Consider the following 20,891-nt stretch of genomic DNA (forward strand, 5'->3'; position numbering starts at 1 on the left):
GAATCTTAATATACTAAGCCAATTGATGTAAATAACAGCGTATTTAAAGAAAATTAAATGCAGCAGTCTTGTTTTCCTCTCAATAATGTTGAAATTGAATCGCTGTATGAATAAATTCGCAATCATTGAATAAATTATCATTTTCTTCGTTCTTTTTTTTTGGTCTTCGAGAAGGCAAGTGTACAACTTGCAAGTAAACTTAAGCTACAATTAGAGTTCTCCTCCTTTTAATGACTCCCGGCATTCGCTCGTTATCCAGAAGGGTCAAATGTCCCGGCTGCACAATTAAGTTAAGAACTACTTAATAGACTGTTCTTATGAAATAACGAGTTAAATCGATTTACTCTTTTAAACGCGTTCGACATTTAAAACAGGGTTAGCGGACATTCTTTCCGCCACGGATCAAGATGGATTAGTTGACGGCGGCACAAATCAAGGTTTATGAAAGAGCCGTTGCATACGCGAATATCAAAGTGGAATCGGGTCAAGTTGTTTAGCTGCGCCGTTGCAACTGGCACATTGTACGTACCGCCCGGTAACTTTATGTCGTAATTGCCGTCGCCTGCCGTCACCCGAGGTAAAGTTTCCGTCATCCCGTAATACCGACGTTGAACGGACCGGTGTTATTGCAGCGACCATGAAATTAGCCTCCGCAGTATAAAATCTGATGGGCATTTTGCCGAAGCCTCCAGTGTCGTGTAATTGAACCACTTCTTAGGAGTCGTCGCGTCGCTGCTGTCGCACACACGCCCGTTCGACGGCGGCAGCGATCAAAGCTGAAGTGCGTTTTATTTCGCGACTCTTACCCTCCTCCCTTTGTCCCTTCCCTTTGTAATTGTATGCCCCTCGAAAATTGGCTCGCGTGCTTCACCAAACGAATCATCACACGTACACCCGTGTGATCTACGGAGACCTGTCTCTCACGGGGTTCTTAACGCGAAAATGGTAATTTAAGAGTCGTCCCTATACGGCAGTACCGTATCGTACGCCGATTTCTACGCAGGTGTGCGCCCGCACAAACACACGCGCGGATTACGGGCACAGTGATTCTGGTGTGTGCATCATCTCGGTGTCCGTCAAATAACCGTGCACTCGAATACACAAACAGGCATTCGATTCGTGCCGTAGATAGGGGTAGTTACAGGAATCTATTGTACTCTCGAGAGGTCGCGCGAGGGTCGGAGGGAGCGAAAAGGGGGAAACGAGAGGACGCGGCTATTCGATAGAGTAGGGCGAGGGAGAGTAACACGCGGGAGGGAAGGGAGAAGGGCAGGGGGATAGAAAGCGCGTCTGGATGAATGGCGGCGGCGCTGCCGGTGGTAGTAGTGTGGTGGTGGCTTTTAGCTGGGCGCATTCAACCGCGAGGGTTAGCCGGGAGTATGGTATTAACGCATCCGCACGCGGTACACAAGGGGCGAACGATGCGTTAGTTTCGCAAAATCGGCTATAAAACGTATTGCCTACGGTGGAGATCGCAACTCGGTAGTATTCGTTTAATGTAGTTTGCCCGCCGGTGGCCGTCGCGATGCGGAAGTTATTCCTTAGCAGCAGTCGAAAGCCTGCGAACGCGCGGCGAATCCGGCGGCTCCGAACCATGCTGAAATTTCGAGTTGCCCTCGCGCCGGAAAAATTGCGAAAAAAAGGCCGCAAATATCAAGTGTTCTCGTTTGTAATTTTTAACTTATCGAAATGCAGCGAAAACACGTCGAATTTAGCCGCGCGACGTTCCAAAGGATGTCGATTAACGTGCAAGATATAATACATTAATAATATCGAATTAAATTCGATATTACGCAACGAAAAATTTGTCTTGACATTTTACGAAATAATTCTGGCACATACCTCAAAATAATGAAAGGATATGTTTAATTTGTCCGGAAGGGATTTCAATATATCTGTGTGACCCTTAATATATGTGATATTGAAATCTCGATATTAAAAGCCATCATCTATCTCTGCCAGTATTTGCATCTAAAAGGCTAACGTTGGGAATAGCCTGTGATTCATCAGAGTCGATGCATTAAAACGAAGGCGGTGACTACGGGTGAAAGATCGTGGTATTAATATTTCACTTTCCGCTAACGCGACAACGGTTATTGTCTCTCCGACAAGATCCGTCGAAAGTCGTCAAATTTATTCATCGACTAATATTTAATCCGGTTCGCATTCGCCGTGTTTCCCTGCAAACGCAAACGTTATCATAAATCTCTCATTAAACTCTTTTCACCAAGTTACAGGCGTTGTTTAGACATGAAAGAATACAGATGTCAAATGGTATGCACTCGCGTAACGACGCAGCGCTTTCATTTAGATAACAAAGAGAACGAGATTGCCGTCGTCCATATACCACCGCGGACGCGTAGGGTGACCGGGCAAGGGGTAGAAAATAATCAAGCGGAGTGTGCGAGCGGTAGGAGGATGAACTAGCAGGGCCGACTCTGAAATATGTTATACGCCGTAGGACGCCGCAGTGGCGGCGGCCGTGTTTGTTTAATTCGGTTTAACGCATTCGGGGAGAGAGGGGGGGAGAGAGAGAGATTCGCAGCGACTGAGGCCGCCGCGCCATCCCGTACCATCCCGTTCCCATCCTGTCGTTCAACGCGTCTTCGTGCGGAACCGATTGCGCGCTCCTCCTCGAGAGACGGAGGGTTTAGGCCCTACATCCATTCTCCGCCCCGAACAGATTCGATGATAGTGTAAAATAGATATGATTAAGGGGACGGTGAAACGCGACCGCCGAGAGTTTGCGAGCCCTAGCGGTTTTAATCATATAAGTTGGGTGATGATGAATTCACGAAGGAGTCGCTGAAAGCGGCTGAGACGAAGAGAGCGAGGAAGAGGATGAGGCAGAGACAGAGAGAGAGAGAGAAGCGCGAATCTGACAAGTTTCTTACCTCTTTCGAATTGGTGGATAGCCCAATAAAGCACGAGTACAAATATCGAGTGGTTCTCGATAAGGAAGCGGTCATGTTTACTGGTGCTAACAAGATACATATCCGTCTCCGCGAAAATACAGGTGATGAAATGTTTATTTAAAATGCAGCTCTCCTCCGTACGGTATAAATTACACGTAGGATCACTGCTCTCGCGCTCGCCCCGAACGTATCTTTCAGCCGCGGCGTTAATTATACTCTCACGCGCGGATCATTTCGCCTCACGTCTCGTTGTTCAATGCAACGCAACACAACGCTCCCACGTAGTGTTTGCACGTGTAATAATCGTGTTAATAATCTGGTCGAGCGAGCAGTGGGCGAGAGGGACGCGCGAGAGCGTGCGGGGAGTTGGTGTTTCATCGGGACTTAGGAATCAAATATTTGCACGACTCGAGCTTCGCCTCGGTTTACACGGCGAAGCTCGCGAATCCTAAATACTCAGCATTTACCTCGGCTCGCCGGCGGAAAACTGGTGGAGCGAGGCGGGGCTACGGGGCGAGGGCCTCGGGTAGAGTGCGAGTGACGGGTCTGGTTACGCGAATACCGCGAGAGGGTTAATTTGTCGGCCGCGCACGTCCGCGCGGATTCGAAAATCGCAAGCCGCGCGATTATGCCGGGCGTGCGGCGCGTCAAAATAGCGCTGAATCAGCGGCTATTACAGCCGGTACGAGCCGGTCCTTATTATTGCGAGTTAAATCGTCCGAGCGTTTATCGTTCGTCAAGAATCACCACGGGTCCCTAATTGGCCGCTCGCGCGATCGTCGTGAGAATAAAATCAACGGACGAGCCCGAGAAGTCCATGGCGTAGGGCGTTCCGAGGGGATTCCGCCTACCTTCCATTTCCGCTTACAAGAGGATAATTGGAAGGTCGGCTGCTTCGAGGAGAACGTGGAAAGATCAGCCCTGTCGGGTAAAAATTCATCGCAATTGTCTTATCAGCCGGCGAACTGTCCGCGATGCACCCGCGGCACCTCGGGGAAAACCGCGTGCAGTAATATTACGACGGCACTTCTGCCTGAAAAATTGCTTACGTTATTTCTCAAACGGTCGATTCAGCCCGGCAAACCACCGGACGCTCTTCCGCCCGGCGTAAAACCAGCCGCGTAAATTTCTCTTACAGCGTTCTTTTAAATGTAAAAATACGATGATCTCAGACATACGGCTATCGCCGCGATTCGATGGAGGTCTGGCACTTAACTCACCGCGCGCGTCGCCGATATCCGAATGCTCTTATCCTCCTCGAACGCGCACATCGATTCGACGTGTGCGGGTTCGGCAATCCTCGCTGCCGCCCACGTCTAACCTGCATACATACGAACATGATGGATGCTCTTCCGCGTGTCCGAGCATCACACGAGTGAAATGCATCCCAACAGCTGCTACCATCGGGAGTGCAAAAATATGCTCGAGAGCGTAGCGGCGCGAGTGAAAAAGAGGCAACGTACGGTATAAAGGCTGGTCCCTGGATTTCTAAGTTCTATGAAATTTAGGCCAAGGGGACGGGAAAAGGGGGGGGGCGGCGTCGATCGGCTCCCTCCATATCCACCCTCCCTGATATCCGATGTCGACGCCCGGCTGTCTCTGTACTCCTCGAATGGCTATCGATTCGACGTTCCCGGTCCTGTTTGTGGTCCTCGTGTATATCTGTCTTATATGTCGCAGGCTTATCGTGAAACACGGTACATTTCATGAACATCTTAGTCAGTCCCAAACGCAATGCTCCATGAAACTTCTGTTCGTATCTACCGCCTCGTCGTACACCGCCGATTATTGTCCGATACGTAATCATGCACCCTCAGAAAGGACTTCTGTTACCGGGACAAAGCATATTCTTGACGCATTTAGGTATGTTTCTCACAACCTCATTTAGTATAAAAAAAATACGACGATATAAAAATTAAGTCAATCAATCTTATTCTCCTCTGGCGAATTAAAACAGATTGACTTACTATATCGAGACAAGAGTAACTTTATATGTTCTTGCGTTTAGAAGAAATTTTCCCTTCATCTTGGCACCGCGATATTCGACAAAAGACGATTCTAGACTTTAGAATTTTTCATTTAAGATTAAAATACGCCCTTCTCTACAATAAATATGATTGGCGCTATATCGATCCTATTTTATGATACGTTCAGTGCAATAGCACTGGATCCGGAAATTTTTTCCTACGGATGTGGTTTCACATATGTTTCTTTGTCAACAACGCAATTCAAAGAAGACGTTAACGCGCGTCGCCGCTCATTCCGCTCATTCTCGCAGTTACGTTTGTCGGCGTGCAAGTGACAAGGACAAAAATCGCGAGAAACTGTTTCACCATTTCTCCAAAGGGGGAAGAGCGCGGCTCGATTTTACGGCAGCGAAATGACCGGGTATCGCCACGTCCCGCGGGGGCGCAACGCCATGGAATAATCCGTCGCGCGTTTCTTAACAACGGCGGATTGACATCGTGACAAATTGGCGCGTATACGAGCGGCTATCTGTATCAAGCGGATGAATGCCCGTAACTGGCGGAATAGGTACGAAGCCCTCTCGCCTCCGCCCCCCCCCCCCGCCCCCGCCCCCGGCACGTCCGCAGAGGCGCGCCTATGACATTAATACATCATCGATTGTCCCATAAACGTACACGCCACTGGCGTGGAGTGCCGATATTCAGTTCGCTCCAATCGTTCTAGTCATTATGCACCGATGCAAACCCGCCTATTAGATATCGCTCGACAGCGGAGACCCGGCGTTCACGGCTACTCCGATTCTCGTGTCGCGCGTGTGTGTGTGCGTGCGCGTCGCGCCCGCGCGCTCGTAGACGCGCGTGCACGCGAGAGCGTGTACGACTCTACGCGTCCACGAGGAAGCGGCCGTCGTTACGGCATTACGTGGCTAATGACGCGAACGAATGCGTATCCGTCGCGCGCGCGCGCGCGCTGATAGAAGACGTTTCAGAGGCTCCGTCCGCGAAACCGAATCCGTCATTCGTATCGGATGACAATCGATGGTATAAAATACGATTCGTATCCGGCAGATTAGCCGCCGGAGATATTTAATATCGGAAAAAATTGAGACGGACGGCGCTGACTCGACTTGGGGCGAGTATCGGCTCCGAATTGCACGAGCGCGGTAACAGCTCGCCAAGTTTCGGGCGCACCGCATAAAAAGTTCTTAATTTATACGAACGCTCCTTATCGCGAAAGTTTGCGCGCTGCAATTCATAAAACAAACGCTCCGCGATACGATGAAAGAGAGTAGGAGCGACGCGCGTATGTATTACCGCCGCTCGCGCTGCAACACGTCTGCGAGCAACGGTGAATAAAGCGGTTCCCCCCCCTTTTTTTTTACAACGGTAGCGTGACTAAATCTTAAATAGCGTCTCTCTTTCCGTGGGATTTGTAAGATTTATAGTTTAGTACAGCTGTTATAAAGTTGACGGTTTAATAACTACAATTCCACCGAATCTTACGACATTTTTAAGAGTGTTGTGTCGCACGGCGTATTCTCAGGCTCGATTAGGCTGTTAACGTTTTCATAGTCCTCCTCTGCGTTTTCACAGTTTGCAAACGTATTCGCTATAAATAATAAATGAGTTTTAGTCGACCTTAACTGGCACGCGTTTAATAAGATAGAATACAGCGCGACGAAGTCGCGTCAAGAATGTATCTAAAAATATTCCTCGGAAATACGAAACCTTTACGATTCTCGATTACTGGCGTTAGGTTTTAATAGCGAGACGATTACGTGTAAATTAGAAATGTGGATTATCCGTCTCTTATTTTGTTAAACCGTGCAAATTTCTTCGAATCTCATCCAGTGAGATACGTGACGACTCGCAAATCGAATTCAGGGAAAGTTAACGTCAGCACTAGTATCTGTATCTTCGTGCGACGTTGTACGGCCTCGCGAAATCGACAGGAAAATCCGTAGTTTATTTATATCGGCGGATACGTCGATTGTGAGTAAGGGAGGATTAGAGGGGTCACAAATCACGGAATTGAACAGATTAAAATGGACACTCTGGGAAAGCGAAGATACGAGAATCGACCCGACGCGTCCTGCGTGCGCCCTCGATTTCGTTTTTTTTTTCTCTCCCGTCGCTCCTCCCGCGATACAAAAGCGCTTTCGTCGATCCTACTCTCCAAGATTTTGAAAAATATATCAAATCTAACATTTTTACATTCGCCCGCACGTTATTTGCATCTTGCGTCTCGATAATAACGAACTTTTCACTCACTTCCGTTCAAGTCGCTTCAATCACGATACCCCGCAGATTACTGCGTCCTCAAATTATATACTGCACTCTTTCGATAATACATTTTTCATTGCACGTATCTTTCACGTTTCGAGAGAAGCCTCAGGTTTCATGCGGAATATCACAAAGGGAGGGTAGGAAGCACCGCGGAAGATTTCGCTCTTCGCCCGATACGATCGTCAATCGCGAATCCCGCAAACCCGCTTTTATTCCCGCTCGAATTCCCGATGGCTGATGCACGACCACGAGCGAGGCGACGCGAAACTTGAACGCGGAACGGGCGCGATCCGTAAGGCAACCTGTACGATCCGAAGCGCGGTATCACCGCCAAGATTCGATCCCTTACCCGGTGTAGCCGGCAAAGTTTCAAATTGGCCCTGGCCGGCTAGAGGAGAGACGAACCCCAGGCGACTGTCGCTCGTGCTGGCGCGATCCACATCAAATAGACTCTAAATAGAGAAGGCGACCGGCTACGATTACGGGCGGGCGAGCGGGCGGGAGGACCGGAGAAACGAGAGTATATCACAGTTTCCGTTGCGGGCTGAATTTCTCCATTAGCCACCCTATATCCGCAACGGAGCGAGCCAGGGGCATGGTAAGCGCACGCGTCTAGGTATGCTCAAACACAAATACCGAGTCGGCGTGTATACGCATACACACGCGGGAGGTGTATATACAATTTGCAAATGCACACGCGGCCCGAGACACGCACGTAGACGGACGGGGGACACAAATCACCGGTGTAGAGAGGGACAACACCGAGGGGTGGTGCCTCCATGACATACGCGCGTAATTGAATCGATGAATGCGCGTGTGGCGTTATCATATGACGTTATAACTCCGCGCGCGATTCAATAAAGTCGCCGAAAATAATTTCCGCGCTATTCACTTGGACGTTTTTGCCAAATGCCAGTGATAGTGCGCGTCAATAATGGCCCTCGTTAATGACAAGCGGCGTCAGCTAGTAGTCAACGGTCTCGCAGCTGTCTGTCGCGAGCTACCTGTGTCACCGATCAAAAGTCTCGTTACGTTTGCGCAGCTGTTTACTAAGATGTCAAGATTTATGCCCAACGGAAAGAGGAACGTGCGAGTACAAAACGATGGAAAAAAATGTCTTATTTTTATCCCTCCTAAGGCGTGGAAAATAGATATAACACGTACGGTATGTTAAATAGTTGTATATTATATCGTTTATCCACTGAAGAAAAGGTTGTACGTATGCACGAAATTGATCCGGATTCCGTCAATAATAGGAGTTGCCATAAATCTGGGACACATGCAATATGTAATATATATTGTATACGTAATGTGTTTCACTAATATGTTAACTAATATCCTGCCCGTATAGCTGCACCGCATAGTTATCGTCTGTTCGTACACACACCCGGGTATGTGTACAATTTGCAAATGCACATGCAATTCGATACACGCGCATAGACAGATTGCGACGCAAATCACCGCCAACATTGATAGAAAGTGGTTTCGTGTAATTAAACTGATTATATTTTAAGAATGGATTCCGCCGTTTTAATGTTTCCGCGACACGCGGATTTACAAGATAGTTATCGATTGTTTGTAATCGATCAGAAACGTACACGTCAAACATCGCGTTGTACATCGACTAATATTAGTTGAAGCTAGTTTTTCACGTCGCCTCTCGCCCTGATTACATTTCCCATGTTAAATATATTTTTTTTTAATTCGTCAAACGTTCGCTATCAATCCTTGATTTGTCGTCCCCGGCGACGCCACAATTGTATCCGCGAGAGTGTGTTGTTCCTCCCACATCTGCGATACGCGCGCGAAGGTATCTGTGTTACCGCACGATTAATTGTACATACTCTGAATAATAAAATGCTGTTATCAAGAAATATGTTTTCATTAGCGTGTCCCGTGCTACGATTACACGGTAATTAGCATAATCCTCCTTGTTTGCGTAAATTGCAATGAGCGACGTAACTGATTACGTTTATGAGACTGATGCATCTCAAACAACAAACGGACAAATGAAGCAACAATTTCGCGGGGAGGTGGGTCTCGTGCGGCGCCACGAGTGCTTTTTATTACAATGTCTCAGTTAACTAGATTATGCTAATAGCATTGACTGAGTATGCAAAACTCGCATGACCGGGGTATATGCTAATAATAACTCCGCGAGCTTTTTCGTGCGAGTGTCTGATATTCAGTAAAAAACAAAAAATTTCTCACCGCGCAAATATTTCCATTCGCGTATATAACAGCTAAATATGCTTTCGGCATCGGTATTTTCTCAGGCGGATTAAGTACGGGGCTATTTTATATCTCTCGTGACGCGTGCGGGGGTGGGATATTTCTCTTCTTTTTGCAATCCCAGAGAACAAATGAATATTTCCTCGAAAATTATCATTTTTTTCATTTGCTTTAAAAGCACTCGATTGGCCGCAAGTTAACGGACACCTAGGAAATTATTCCAATCGAAGATGGCAGCGGCAACAAAAATACGTTTAATGACAGCCAATGACCGTGGGTCATCGCAACGGCGGGAGATCGCTCTTGCGTAGAAAACGTATTTTCGAGACGCCAAATAATTCAAATAAAATAATTAGAAATTACAAAAGACCTACTGTCCCACATTCCGACTTTCGTCTCGAATGTCCGTAGGCCCAGCGCGAACATTCGTACATGTTTCTGCAACCAGCGGAACGGACGCGCGCGGAAAAAACGTTACCGTTCGCTCGCTCGGATCTCGCGGACAAGACTAACAGAAGTGAACTCGAAGAAACACTTAGGTTGTAGGGACTAGCCGGCCGCGAAAATTCTTCCAACGAGCTTCGAAGGGATCGTGCGCGGAAGAGAAACGGAGCCAAGGGAAGAGAAATACCAAAGAGGCTCGCGCGTACGGCGCCGAGAGCCGGGCATTTTTGAAACCGGGCGTTCGCGTGACTAGGTTGGTCGATGGTTTGGCGCCACGAGAGAGCGAGAAGAGCGAGAGAGCGCGAGAGAACGAGAGAAAGAGAGCAAAAGAGCAAGAGAGAAAGAGCGGGAAAGGTAGACGGAACGGTGTGAAAGCCAGACGAAAAAGAGAACGAGACAGAGAGAAAGGGGTTGGGCGTTCGGTGCGGGACGGTAGGTGTTCGTTCGTTCGGCGCTCTGGTTCTGGGGGCGCAGAGAGCGTACAGGAGAAGGCTGGTGGATCGATTCAGCCGCTCGAGTCGAGTCGAGACTATGCTTCGGGGCTCCGCGCTCTGCTCTGTGGCCTTTCTCTCTCTCTCTCTCTCTCTCTCGCGCTCTCTCGCTCTCCCCCCCCCCCCTCTCTCTCTCTTCACGTACGCACACGCACACCCAACGCCCACACGTACGCACACGCATGCACATACGCACGCATACGTACACACCCGCATACATCTTCCCCAGGGATATGCGTGTGCATGCAAAGACACCCGCGGACTGATCACCATTCCGGCTTGCGCGCGCGCGCTCGCGAACGCGCAAAGAGAGCAAAGGGGAAACGGAGATGCGGAACAGAAAGAGGACGGGATGCTTAGGAACTCCTGTACTTCGGACGGTGTTGGATTTCATCGGATTCAGTCGAGTCCGATTTAGTTTTAGTTGGCTCGCTTTGATATTGCCATTCGCGGTCGGGCACGACGGTGATTATGACGTTGAAAAAAAAGAAAGGAGCTGTGTTGACTCGGGGAGAATATTACAGCGAAGGAGGTCTCGGCGCATTTTAAATTTTAATACGAAACGATTGCAAAAGATGAAAATTTGAAAAAAACAGACGCGTGTGCAGGGAAAGTATCGCGGGTTAAATTTTTGCACGGCAAACATTCGTTTGTTGCATATTTAACTTGTTCCTACGGGGTATTTAATTTATTGCTTTTATCAAGTTGCGGAGATTATCTATTCTTGTTGCGCAATAATTTGCGAGCTTTTCCAAAATTAACAGCGGATTTTCAATTGTGATACAATTCAACGATAATACAGCGGTGAATTTAATAGCATACTTTACTTCCAAATAAATACAAATCTGATTGAGTTCAATCAGAGCCGATTGGATTTTAGTTAAATCGTGACTTCGTAACGCGATCTTCCAATCGCCAGTACTTGACGAGAGTAAAATTGTAAGTTACATTTAATTGTCGCGCTAATATTTGCGGCTTCTCCACAGTCGAATAAATTGCTCGCGTAGATAAAACGGCATGAATTATATATCCGTTCTTAACGCAATTATCACGCCCGCCGTGGTGCCGCTTTGTTATACTTTGACATCGCGCTACGTAAAAATGTCTCGATAATACCGAGTTTTAAATACGCTATCTTTGAGCGAATTCTGAAAGATTTAATTACGCATAAAAAAGTATAGCTCCGGCGGCATCCTCGAAAGTAGTGCCCGCGAGTTCGTGCTCCCCGGTAGCTCGTTAGAAAAATTACAGGCTACGCCGTAGAACGGTAAAGGACCGGAATATTTAATATCTTCCGACTGTAAAATACATTTCGCGATACACCGTCGCGAAGTAACAAGTGCAACGCCCGCGTTGCGCGTCCTTTTCGGCGGCCACCGCTTATTATGAATGTTTGCTCCACTGTGTGTTTCATTAGCATCAACCGCAACGTTTTATTACTACTTGTACTTAAGCATTTCGCAATTTATCCCGCCGAAAGTTTTAATTAATAAAACATTACGCGCCGGGGATTGCAATGCCTATGCTTGATAAACGAATTTCGCCGATCCGCGAGAGTGTTTCCGATTAAACTGCAGTTGCCGAGTTTCGCATCGGTGCGACTGTGAACGCGAATCCGCATTACTTATGTACCTACGCGAATAAAACGATGTCACCGGAGAAATATTATTTTCTTTCATGTTACGCTGATCCCTCTTGAAATGCCTGTCTCGTCCATTACTCCTTACTTTTCATTGCACCACTGCTCTCCCTTCAGCCGTCTCGTTTCTCATACATTTCTCTTGTTCGTTCGCAACCGCAATATGAAATGGATCGGGGTCTGGTTGTCAATGCGAGAGGAAAAAAAAAGAAACGGGGAAAGTACAAAGGAGTAAAAACATCGGGTAATACCTCGAACTATCCGGGGGACCTGCGGTACGGAGAGACGGGGGGAGCAACGTGAGATAAGCCGCGCGTTTATTGCCCCTCCGGTGTAATTTTCTTAAGAATCTGACGCAGCTCGCGCACGCGTTTACTCCTGCAATTTACGCGTACGGGCGTTCGCACGAATCGACCCGTGCACACGCCCGCCGCCCCGTAGTACATGCGCTTGAATGCGCGCACGCATGCACGCACGCGAGCACGCACGAGCGTGGAAACGAAGCCGATATGCGAACGGAGCGAAGAGGGATGCAGAAAGAGAGAGGGCGAGGAGAGAGAGAGAGAGAGGGCGAGGAGAGAGAGAGAAAGAGAGAGAGGGGGGAGAGGGAGAGGGAGAGAGAGGCGCACATACTATACGATCTCTCGCCTCCGTAAGCGCTTCTGTCAACTGTACGTCGCTACCGGGGTGCACAGCCGCATTGCTCGCGCGCTGCAGTCAGCCTCCGCGAGCCCTCCTCCTCCCGCGCCGCACGTCTATCCCCGCGCCATCGGTCGTACCTGCAGTCGCAGCCACCACGGCGCGATTGTGTGTTCCGCGGTGCATGCCGTTTGTCACCATTCAAGACGGTGACGCCGAATGCCGAGCGAGTTTCGCCACGAGTCGACGGCGAGAGGATTCTCCATCGAGGTCTCCCGGGGGTGGCGATGGTGGTAGAAGGAGGAGCGGGAGGGAGAGCGAGCGGGACGCCCGCGCGCGTTTGCGGGAGACGCCACACGCCGCTACGGCGGCCGATGGTTGTTTCGAAAAAATTTCGGGCGACGGCTGTTTTTTTTTATTTTTTATTTTTTTTTTTTTGGAAAAATTGCGAAATGCGCGCGTAATTGTTTTAACGGGGACGCGTTATAATGAATACGTAAAACATACATCTGTACGCCCGATAGATTTGCGCATGCTCGTCCATTTGCACGTGCGTACGCCGATAAACGCATTCGTCGACACTATCATTCTTATGCCACATTCCCTTTATTGTTTAAATTTTTATTAGATACTATTGCACCTTTCGTCCGAATTGTAGGACGCGGTTTCGACTCTATTTTATCACTCTCCCTGTTATAATTTGGATTACATAGTCTGAAAAGAAGGCGAATCGTTAATGGAATTAAGTAAATCGAGATAATCAGGTCCTACGTCTTTCTTTTTATACGCGGCTATTACCATAAATCTGCATTTTAAATGCAGGTTTGAATGTAGGAAAATTAAGCTCGCGATGGGAAAGTGAAGTTTGCGAATTGTGTGAGCACGTTCCGACAATTATGCTTACGAAAAAAAAATATATATATATATCCCGCTCATTTGTAGTAATTCGACGTAATAAAATAATCTCTAACAAAATATTGGCAATGACGTACGCGACGTCGAGAAATTCTTTGACTAATTTAGGGAACGAGTTTTCCCGAGCGAAGACCTGATTGGACGCTCTCTAAGAGTCAATCAGTGGATCATCACCGCAAATCGCAGTGGTATATTTACAACTACGAATCAGTGACTATTAATTGTTTTCGACGTTTACAGAGCATGACGTTTCCTCGGATGCAGAGACGCATCCTCAGAAAGAATTTCTGTTACCGAGACAAAAATGTTCCTGACGCATTTATATTTCTCATAACCTCATAGTATAAAAATAAGACGGTATCAAATTAAAATCAATAATTCTTATTCTCCTCTAGCGAATTAAAAAAGATCGACCCACTCTATTGAGACAAGAGTAACTTATATAAATATAACTTTATATATTCTTGTGTTTAGAATAAATTTCCCCTCCATCTTGCAGCGCACGAAGTTGGCACCGCGATATTCGACAAAAGACGATTCTGGATTTTAGAATCTTTCATTTAAGATAAAAATATTCCTTTCTCTATAATAAATATGATTGGCACGATATCGGCCCTATTTTATCATACATTGAAGTGTAATAGCATTGTAACCGGCAATTTTTTCCGTAGGTGCGGTAATGGTTTTTTTTTTACAAGTGCAAAGTAACAGGTTTAGGATGTTTAGAGGTACTTCTAAAAAGCCGTAACAGTTGGCTCTTTGTCCCGAGGATATGCGCGCGCGAGTCGGGGGAAACAAAGGATACAGCCCGAATCCAATAGTCCTCCCGTCCTGCAGTGCGCACGGCACGATTACGCCGGTATCTTGTGAAATCAACAAGATTATCCATTGACGGAAATCGCACCATCTGCGCATTGTTCACGCTTGCTGATCAGCAAGCGTACACGATGTCCAAGCAGCAGACTCTCCCGACATTCGCGATAATCCCCTCCCCCCGACATTAGAACGTAACACAAGGAGCGTTATTCGCGTCACGATGCTCGATTCTTTTCCCGATATTTCATCGGCCGACCATTAATTACGGCCCCCTCTCGCCGTCATCAATCACCGCGGTCGTTAATTACGCTGTAAAGCTCGGAATAGTTGTACAAAGAATTTTAGAAGATCCACACTTTTCACGCTACTTAATATTGCGCAAGCGGATTTTACGAATTCATCACCACCCTCTTTAGCACAGAGCGCGCGTCATAACGTGAATGCAAAGCGCGCTCTTCCGCAAACAAACAGCACTTGGAAGGTTCTCCCGCGATGATGTGTACGACTATTCACGGGGCGATCTAAACGCCCGTTTAATAATTAAAATCCGCTCGATCGATCGTCCGCGCTAATCGGTGCGCCGCGAGCGACGACCTGATTTGCATTCTAGCCCTCCGTCGCCGTCGGTGTTCCGCATAGTCTGCCGCGGACAATGCTCTCGCAACAAGTGTGCGTCTGTCTAAAAAATCCGATTAGAGATAGATAGGTGGGGTGCAAGGGGGGGGGAGGACGGGGGCTGTAATGCGGCCCGATCGAAATGCGCCGCGGCGCGTAGTGTATGCGGAACGGTTGTCGGTCATATAATCGTCACGGCCCGAAATTTTGCGGACTGACCAGCCCGCGGCGAGCCGCCGTAACCGAATTTTCGCGGCTCTCTCCCGCCCCGTCGTTTCGCGCCCGTACCTTCCGCCTCATCGATATTCTATTAATATTTCAATATTCCCGGCCAGCTGCTTCAGACACGAGACAATATCCACGGCAAGTAGATGCATCTGTCGGTCCGTGACGCGGCGGCGCCGCGAGTACGCCGGCGAGACACGTCCGTCGCGTGCAATAACGTAAAGATGGCCCGGCGTTTTACGGCGGCACGTTTCTGCCGATCGCCTTGTGCGAAGCGACCGAAAGCTACGCTCTGATTTCGACGGTACTCCGGGGGGGGGAACAAAAAGACAGTTAGCTGACCGTTTTTTTTCTGTAGTTAAGCAACTTAAGATTTCGGTTAGTGCCTCTTAAGTGAAAATTACCTTTGCGTTACTGAATATCGACAGAACTAATTGAGAGAATTGATTAGTGTTACTTAAAAATCTCGGGCACTCTGGGTAAACTTCGTAAAAGATTAGACTTACGAACAATCAAGATAATTCGATTGCTAATTGTGGGCCCCAAAATGGGTTGCTAACTGTCTTTTTTTTCCCAGAGTAGAACCCACCTGGAAAAGCGCACCGATCGCTAATCATCGAAGCACAAACTCTTTTCCGCATTCCGCGCGTCAGCGGAAACCCATTCGTGATCAATCGTTGAACTTGAAGCGTTGATCCCACCCGTGTGTTTAACGTACGGAATAATCATGGGGGGTTTTTCTTTTTTTTTTTTTAATGAGAATAGCTCACGTCGCTTCTATTTTAGCTTCCGGCTAGACAGTAATCAAGACGCCTTTTTTAATCCCTATTCCGCGTTCTTTTTTCGCGCGCAATCGACGAATCAATACTCGAGAATAGAATCTTCGGCGTTGACACGCGCGGAAAAAAGGAATCGGTTTGAAATTGGACATAGCCATCTCCAGTTTCATGGACGTACAGCTGGATAGGAGCGAAAGCGCGGTTTTTTTTTCGCATTGCACATTTTTTCCCTTACCGCGCAAATGGAAATCAGTACGGCTTCAGAACGGTCTCCTATTCTTGGATCTCGAAAACTGAAAGACGTCTCGCCTGGCGCGATCTTTTCGCGCGCAGACGGAAACCAACGTGAGCACAGAATGGTGTTCTTCGGTGTGTGTGCGCGCGTGAAAAATGTAGGAAATTTCTTCGCAGACGAGAGAGAGGCTGCTGCCTCTCCGCTCGCGATGTTGCCCACGATTTTCGTGGCTGCGCCTTTTTTTTCCCTCCCCTAGGCGTCACGAGACGCTCGAAGGCGAATCGGCATTTTCGTATAACTTTATTACGTTTATTACAAACTCCGCTAACTGCATAATAGTTTCGGTGGAATATAAACGCAATTGGAATACTCTAAAATTGAAAAGCCAATCATGATGCACAACTTTGCCTTACTGCAACAATGACAATCGATCCAATTAAAACTTAAGTACAATTCTAATTTCGAGTTGAAGCGACGTAATTAAAGTTTATACATTATGCCGCGCATTCTCGCTGCCCATAACGTGCAGCATGCAAATTGCACGTTTGCTATTACACTCTATTATTATAAATACCTGTTTCCCAACGCACCAATTTGCACCGTGGATTCGATTCGTCGGACGTAACTTTCTCCCGCAGCCGGCTTACACTGAAACAAGAAATATCTCATGTAGTGTATTTCATAAATATCAATGTCGTGCGTAAATCCGACCTTTAAGAAACGCAGTTTGACTCGAGGAGTCTTTCTTTGCAAAGCTTGTACACTTTCTTAAACCTCTATTCAACTCCCTTGTATTTCAATACAATATGTAGTTTTATTCGTTCTACTACTTAAGGATCAAGATCGAATGAATGTACTCTGAATGACTGCAAACACTTCATTCCACTGAAGCGTTCTGCTTCATAATGCTGCTGCCTATTCGGTACTAACGAAGCGTAAGCTGCCGAATGAACTAGTTCCATTGAGATACTTGAAAAGTGATAATACAACTGGAATTGACCGAGTTACTCGCTCGCTAACGATCGCACAGCTTTAATGTATGTAAGAAGCATCTCGACTCGCTCGAGAACTGACAATTATGGAATCTTACGTCTCGTTAATCCATTATGAAAACAAACGTTATGCGCGGGAAGCAACCTTTCGTTACGATTTCAATCGTATCTATTACGCCGCGTCTTCTCCGAAGTGCGTTGGAACGATAGCGTTGAAACACTGGCATATATATCCCGCAAAGATGTTGTTCGAGGCCAGATGTAAGCGTCTCACAATCGCGGGAATACATTTAGTTAAGATACTTAGCTAATCAGTAGATAGGTAAATCCGCTAATACCCATGTACATTCCCAAACGAAGCCGGGAACCATATCGGTTAGAACTTAAGCCACTCGCTACGCCAAGTTATTATCACTCGGAGATACGCGATGCATGGATTGGCCGTAACAGAGCAACGATAAGGGAGCGTTTGCATTTCGCGGGCGTACCATGTTGCATAATTACCCGCGAGAGTAATCGCAATCAACGCCTCTCGTACACGCTCGCCGCTACAACACATTGCGATCGGCATTACAGTTCAACAACTTGGCTCTCGCGTTTCTCTATTGTCTTACAGTCCCTAATGCATCCTCTCTCTCTCTCTCTCTCTTTCTCCCGCGTCGCCTCTCAAAGATACATACTAGTTTCGCGCTGGTAGATAAGGACCGCGTAACGTGAAATCGCTCGCGTGGACAATGAATCGCGGGCAATCATCGTCCGGGCGATTATCGCGGTAAGTAAATTACACGAGGATGAGTATCGCGAGGCAACGATCGAAAGTGCGGTCGATGCCGCATCGAGTACCTCCTCGGCATCCCCAGCTGAGTAGATGGGCTAATTAGACGATTGAACGTTACTCGAGAAGCAAAAGCGCTTCTAACGAGCGACGTTGACCGCGATACCTCGATTGCGGAAACGCGGAGCGATCGGCGCACGCTAACGAGACCATTTTCGAGAAGTATTTGCACTACTGAAACCAATCGTTGACCGGATTATTAACGAGCAAGATAACGACGTTGCCGGCAAATCGACGACGAATGACGACCACGAAAACTTTCCAGATCAACTCGGTGAATAATATTTTACGTTATTAAAGTTCAGTATATATCATCCCTACAATGTATTCCCAATATTACCCTCCCACCCGCACAAATGATTAATAGAATAAATTTGAAAAAAAAAGATTTACCAAGAAACTTATTGGAGATTCGTGCGGAATTACAGAACAGATTCACCCTCGAGACAAGTTCAAGTCTCAAAAGTGAACGGGCAGGTTTGGGGATCGAAGCACCGCCCTTGGCGATGGTAGGATCGAAAGAAAGTGAAAGACTTTACGCTGCGATAGAAAAATACTTTTAGCGCGATTAAAAGAAGAAATTTGAAAAAAAAAGATTTACCAAGAAACTTGTTGGAGATCAAATTCGTGCGAATTTACAGAACAGATTCACCCTCGAGACAAGTCCAAGTCTGAAAAGTGAACGGGCAGGTGTGGGGATCGAAAAAAAGGGAAAGATTTTACGCTGCGATAGAAGAATAATTTTAGGGCGATTAAAAGAATAAATTTGAAAAAGCACGATTTACTTATTGATCAAATTCGTGCGAAATTACAGAACAGGATCAGCCCCGAGACAAGTCCAAGTCGCGAAAGTGAACGGGCAGGTTTGGGGATCGAAGCATCGCCCTTGGTGACGGTAGTAATGAGTGTCGCGTGGCGAAAGGGTGCTGGTACGCTGGCCTTTTCGGGCCTCCGGAGTGCCGTTGTTAATGGAGAACGAAATAAATTTCGGAGCGCGGCACGGCTTATTATAATCCTCGCTGTATATACGGTATGCCTACTCCGCCTCACCCCGCCGCGTCGTCTCACCCCCGGCGTACTTTCACCTTTCCATTCCCCTGCGCCGCGTGACACGGCGGATTACCGTACGGTATGTCGAGGTCGTCGAATTATTCCACGGTCGACGGCGCTCTTTTTAAGTCCGACAGAAATGCTACCTTCTCACGCATGAGAAAATACGCGCCACTTTAAACGCACTCTTGCGCGATGTAACGAAATTATTTTCTATCCTCCCGTGGAAATCAAACAAGTGCGCGGACGAGCGACACCGAAAATGACTTTCGTTGTTAGGGATCGTCGCGTTGCAGCGACCGTCAATCGTTTAGAATTTAGTTACGATACAAGATTGGTTAAATGATAGAAATTAATGAAGCGAAACTACGATATAGAGAGCAAGGGCGCGCAAGAGAGATATGGACTGGGGTCGCGCGATTTTCGAGTCAAACATATTTTCTTAAGATCAATAGCTCCACCCCTTCTGTCCTGTACAAGAAAATGTACTGCGCTCCAATCCATTAATTTAGATCCTACTCGTGACCGCAGACGAGATCGTGCGGTTGCACCAAGAGTCATGGCTCGAGTCGGAAACTCGAACGTCGAACAAAGTTGCTCGCGAGAGACCGCAATACTCTTCTCGCCGTGCCGTTCCGATACAATATTTACTCGGAGCTGGTCCAAAAGCGATTTCACGAAATAGTTGCATATTTTAGACGCGAAAACAGAACGTATGTGATTTACACGGCCCACCCCGTCACAATGAAGATTTATATACCGCGTGCATAACCGGGATTCAATCTCCTCGTAAATGTAAGTAATCGCCGAGTAATAAAAGATTTGATTTCTCTCGTCCGTTCGTACGATGGATCTCCTCCTTACTTCCCATTCTATCAGCGCGCGTATCGAGAAATTGATTGTCAAAAGCGCCGAAAGTAATTTGCAGTATTCAAATCTAGCGACATATATCCTATAACGGTTATTATCAGTTTAATTGATCATTAAATCGAATTAACACCGACATAATATCTTCAACATATTTATTGACACGTTAAATCTAGCGATTTCGATGTCTCACCGCGGGGATGATTCTGGCACTTGCAGCAAGATTTGCAAGCGTCTAATCTGTGCGTTTTCGATTAATGTTTCATTAAGTTCTGTTGATCTTCCGTCGGTAGCTTCGGAGCCACGGCGCCGAAGCACCTTGTTTCTCTTGAAAGATCGTCATTCCGACGTTCTACTCCGCGATTCTCTCCGAGTGTTTATGTAAGGGGGCGAAGTCGAAGGGAGATGCGGGATCGAAGATGGCTGAGCGGCGTGTCGAGGTGCTTTAAGCCGGCAGCTTGGCGTGAAATTCCAAGTCGAGAAATCCTCCCGCAGATGCGAACCCGAGATCATGGAATTAACCGATATGTCGCTGGCGCGAACGAATTTAACGCATTTCATTCACTTTCTAGATTTCTTTTTCCTTAGCAACGAAATCGATTATCAATTTATCGCTCTCAGTCTTCTTAACATTCTTCATATAAATATTTTTCAATACTCATAAAAAAATATTTCATGCACTGAGAAAAATGTCCGATTAAATATGATCGGGTAATCCAGTTAGAAAATAACAAACGGATATGTCCGATGAAATGTGTGATCGGTTTATCAATCAAATTTTATCGGATAAAATAATCGGAAAGATTAATCATCGGAAGCGCTATTTAATTGGTTCATCCCATGAAAACTTTTCTCAGTGTGCGTAATACAAAAGTGTCCATACACACCGTTTAGACAAAATAATATTCACGCTAAAGAAACATAAAAGAGACCTTCAAGGAATTACGGA

General features: G+C 47.0%; 1 protein-coding gene across 1 annotated transcript in view; it reads right to left on the reverse strand.

Annotated features, from left to right (window-relative positions):
- The window catches only part of LOC105567425, a 262,739-nt gene that overhangs the window by 177,558 nt on the left and 64,290 nt on the right, over positions 1-20,891 (reverse strand). The window contains exon 2 of the mRNA XM_012022289.1: positions 16,773-16,846. The gene's annotated coding sequence lies outside the window, so the exon portion shown is untranslated. The remainder of the gene's footprint in view (positions 1-16,772; positions 16,847-20,891) is intronic.

Source organism: Vollenhovia emeryi, unplaced genomic scaffold, assembly GCF_000949405.1.
Source record: "Vollenhovia emeryi isolate VEMERY1.0 unplaced genomic scaffold, V.emery_V1.0 DF939138.1, whole genome shotgun sequence".
Taxonomy (NCBI): Eukaryota; Metazoa; Arthropoda; class Insecta; order Hymenoptera; family Formicidae; genus Vollenhovia; species Vollenhovia emeryi.